The 4,674-nt window shown below is 42.0% G+C and overlaps 1 non-coding gene across 1 annotated transcript; it reads left to right on the top strand.

Moving 5' to 3' along the window:
* The first annotated feature begins 3,866 nt into the window (after positions 1-3,866).
* Positions 3,867-3,998, top strand: LOC119054034 (small nucleolar RNA SNORA51). The gene has a single exon (XR_005083429.2). It is a non-coding gene; the product is annotated as a small nucleolar RNA SNORA51 (small nucleolar RNA).
* The last annotated feature ends 676 nt before the right edge of the window (positions 3,999-4,674 follow it).

The following is a 4,674-nucleotide window of genomic DNA, read 5'->3' as shown; positions in this document are numbered from 1 at the left end:
TGTATCCTTGACACTTTTATTCATTTCCTATGGCTAATCATAAATTCCCACAAAGTAATGGCCTAAGAAAATATCTATTTATTAGCTCACAGTTCTATAGTGGCTTAACACAACACAGGTTTGTTATCTTACAGTCCTGGAAAGCAAAAGTCCAAAACAAGACTTACGAGGCTAATATCAAGGTGTTCTTGGGGCTGTGTTCTTTCTGGAGGCTCAGAGTACAGCCCGTTTTATTGCACTTTTCAGGGTGTAGAGCAATCCCCTGCATCCCTAGGCCTTTGGCCCCTTCCTTCATCTTCAAAGTACACCAGTCCAAACTTGGCTTCTGCTATCACAACACCTTTTTCCTGACTCTGGCCCACTTTCCTCTCTCTTCAAGGAATCTCGTGATGACATCGAGACCACCTATCAGTAATCCAGGAAACTATCCAAACATCAAGATCCTCAATTGAAACCATCGGTAAAGTTCCCCTTGTCATGTAATGTAACACAGTCACTGGTTCTCACACTTAAGATGAAGATGTCTTGGGAGAGCCATCCTCCTGTCTACCTGACAACCCTACAGTGGAATACTACCCAGCAGTCAAGAAGGAACACAATGCTAATACAGGTGACAACTAGAGGAATCCTGAGGACATTATGCTGTGTGACAGAAGCCAATCTCAACAGGTCATATATGTATCATGACATTCACATGAATGATTGAAGAACACAGACTGGTCATGATAACAGATCAGTGGTGGCCAGGGTTTGGGGGCAGGGGAGGGTGTGCCCACGAATGGCATGAAGGGATTTGCTGAGGTGGTGGAAGTATTCTACATTCCCATGGTGCTGGTGATTGCGTGAACTGATGCCTGTGTGAAATCTCATAGAACTCTATGCCAAAAAAAGTTTATTTTTACTCTATGTAAAAAAAAATAATACATGCAGCTGGTAAGAAATGAATCTCCATCTTTCTAGGACTTTCAACCTGTGCATATTTTAAATACATTCCTACAGGAGGATGATGCAGTACAGACATCTGGAGGTGCCCCCACTTACTACCTGGAGCATTTTGCAGAGGGCTCACTTGATTTATCCACCTCTCACACCCAGCCACCTGTCAGTGAGACAACAGAGCCTGGAAGACTGGGGCTCTAGGGAGCCTGGAGGGAGAACACTTGTGGGTGCTAAAGCTAGTCCTCTGGCACCCGTGGCTGAGAAATCCCTCTGTAGCAGTGCTTTCAAGCACTTTTTATTTAGTGCTTTTAAAATATATTTATATCTTTGGCCTTGTTTAACATTTTTCACTGAGTTCCCTTTTCCTTTCAAGAAGCAGAGGCCAAGAAAAACAGAAATGAGTTACGGGAGCCTCAGCAAGAAGTCTCCCGAGACACCACCGTCTCCTGGAAAATTCTCCTCCAGAGTTTACGAGACAAATATAAATACATGTTGGATGAAGTTTTCAGTGACCTTCACACTGTTTGCATTTCAGGAAGATTCCAAGAAGAGTTCCTGTCCCTGGCAGGTTCTTGGGTTTCTGGGCTTAAATTAAAAAATCTAAGCCAGATCACACTCAGACAAAGCATTATAGAAGCAGCCTGACTGAGAAGTCCAGGCACTGAAGTACCTACTGGGTTTGATAACACATGTTCAGTGCTTTTTCCATGTGGTTCATTTAATCTGAACAGCCTTAGGAGACAGGGATTGGAATTCTCAGCATACAGAGGAGGAAATGGAATCTCGGGTTACATAGTTCAGGGTTCCATAGCCTATAAGAGTCTCAAATCCTTGTGTGTGAAATGAATTTATATTCCTTATTTGTCAGGGTTGTCACGGATTAAATGTTGAAGTAAAGAATGTGGTAGGTGGTCAATAAGTGGCGACTGCTACCAGATGGAGGTAAACCAAGGGTTTGGATCTTCACTCAGGCTCAAAAGGACAGGTGGTTCTTCTTGGGAGCAGCCATCACCCTTTGTAACCCCAGCTGTGAAGTGCGGGGATTCTCTCGCCAGAGTCCCTCTTGCTTTCTGTCTGCAAAGATAAGGGGTTCTTCCTTTTCAGGACCTTGCTGTCATTCATTTTGCTGGCAAGGTAAAGGTGACAAAACTAACCAATATGAGAAGTCAGCCCAGAATGTGATGTCCTGCATCTGTGCTCAGGGACATCAGTCTCCAAGTCCAAGCATCTCCTGAGCAGAAGGTTACGAGATGAAGGTGACATCTTCATCTCCTGCAGTGAAGATGTCTTCTCAGTCTATTCTGCAAGCCTACTGTGGGCCCCTGAAATGGGGAAAATGAAGTCCTGTCCTCAATGATGGCTCTTCCTTCCTTCAGACACGGTGGATCCTCACTGTGTCCGTCTTCTCCTGGAACACTTGTATTTCTAGTACTCCAGCTGGGATACTAGTGGCCTTGTGCCTCTAAACCACTCATATCTGAGTACTTCCTGCAAACTCAGTCTGTTTAGATGTCGGGCGGGAGGAAGAAGAAGAGTTGGCAAAATATGAGCTGGGTTAGAACTAGAAGGCAGGGACTGTGTTCATACCTACAACATGATGAGGTACCATTTACTCAGATCCAAGAGAGCAGACCCTTTGATGCAGGAAAATTCTGCCTCAGAGAATTTATTGTTTTGTGGTCAATGTCTTTACCCCTTGTTTTAAATATTGGGTGACTATTATGGAAGATATACTTTTAAATGGTGGGGGAAGTATCTGGGAAATAATGACCTAGAATCCCTTGGTGACTGGTAAGTTAAGCAGAGTATTTTCTGATATTTTTCTGGTCATATCTCTCTTTGGGTAGTGGAGATCATAGTGTGTGTGTGTGTGTGTGTGTGTGTGTGTGTGTGTGTGTGTGTGTGTGTGTTGGGGGTGGGTTGCGTCACGCTTCCCATACCCAGCATGTACCATTAATACTTTCCCTTATCATAAGAAACAAAGACTGAGGCACTTTCACTAACTGGAAGAGACTTTTTGAAAAATAACAGCTTTAGCAAAGCTGGATAGGATCCTGGAATAGAAAGTTTCAACATTTACAGCACAAAGAATAAATCTTGATTTATGCATGACTTTTAAAAATTTTGGAAATGGTTGGTTCAGGAACCTTAGTTCCAGCAAGAAATGCCGACTGTCACAAAATGATCTAATTTTATTTCAAGAGTATAAGACAACCTCATTGAAGGGCACCAGGTGAAAGGCACCACCCTAATTAACTTTGGAAATGAGTGGAGACAGTAAAAATAAAAGCAAAAGAAACTACATGAGAAAACTACACTACAGTTGATAACACTGTTTGCCACGAAGGTCCAGGTTAACATTGCTGATGCTGGAACTGAACAATTAAGAAACTGGATGTTAGGTGGTCGGGAGTGGGTTCCTCACTGTTGGAGTGGAAGGCGGCTGATAAGCAAAGGAGACGACAATCCATGTGGCAATGGATTAGAGATGAGACATGAGTGTAAACTCACTTTTAGCTGAGTGGAGTTATAGATAATTAGGTAAATATTCAGAGATAAGTTTATATAAGTGGGTTGATATACACATATGTATTTCCTTGCTCTCTCAGCTGGGAGGGCATAGAAATAATGACAATCCTGAGGCCCAGATATTTGTTCCCAACATTATTCATCAGTAACAGTAATCAAGGCTTCTTGGAGAAAAATGTCTGATTCTGGGACTTGAGCAGGAATATTCAAAGTGAGCTGGCAGCATCTTATGATGCCAGAAAGCAAAGAAGTCTCAACACACACACACACACACACACACACACACACACACACAGGAATGGGGGTGCTGCTGGGACACAGGACCCAAGTGAAAAAGCTCCCAATGGCCAAAGCTGAAATGACGGAGACAACAAAATGATTACAGAAGTGAAGGGTCAGGCCTCTGGGTACTTGCCACAGGCTGTGTTCTCACGCAGCCTGCACAGAGAGAGGAGAAAGAGCAAACCCACCGCGTACACACCTCAGCCCAGGCCCTTTGCCTGATCTGTATTGTGAAGGGGGAAACATGGGGGGGAAATTAAAATAAAATAAATTTTAAAAAGTAAAAAAAAAAAAGAAAGAAGTATAGGGTTAAAACCAAAGTACAAAATAAAGATCAACGAGCCCATATGAAGACCAGAAATGACTGAATAAGTAAGTTAATAATGAAAGATATGGACAAATTTCTCTCCATTTACAAATGACTAAGTTGTATATATATATATATATATACTATCAATGAATAGCACTGTTTAATATTTTTGAATGAATAAATACCCTGAAAGGTTAATTATCTTCTATTTATCAGAATGATCCCTTCTATAACAACTGCACTTGAAATACTCGGGTTCAATTTCAAAGTAAAAAAAAAAAAGTTCTCTTATATTGTTTCTGGAAGCACAGTCACTAAATTGACTTTGAGTGTAAAGTGCATCTGGTTGTCAAAGTACTACCATTTTTGGAAGGATGCCCAAGATCCTCAGTTTCTTGGTGATGTCATATTTGTTTGCATAGAAACTTCATTTCAGGTTTATTTGTTCTATAACAATAAGTTTCAAAAACATGTACTTACCGCTGAACTCACATAGGAATCAAGCAGTCCACTCTGAAAAAATGTTCTAGCTTGGTTGCGCCCTGGCCTGTCCCAGCCACGCTAAACCCCTCCTCTCCTGGGAAAATGTGTCATTTGCCTGGCATTTGCTCTTT

Source organism: Artibeus jamaicensis, unplaced genomic scaffold, assembly GCF_021234435.1.
Source record: "Artibeus jamaicensis isolate MK-2021 breed Jamaican fruit bat unplaced genomic scaffold, CSHL_Jam_final contig_465, whole genome shotgun sequence".
Lineage (NCBI taxonomy): Eukaryota > Metazoa > Chordata > Mammalia > Chiroptera > Phyllostomidae > Artibeus > Artibeus jamaicensis.
Note: the sequence above shows the minus strand (reverse complement) of the source record. Positions and strands in the feature narration are given on the sequence as shown.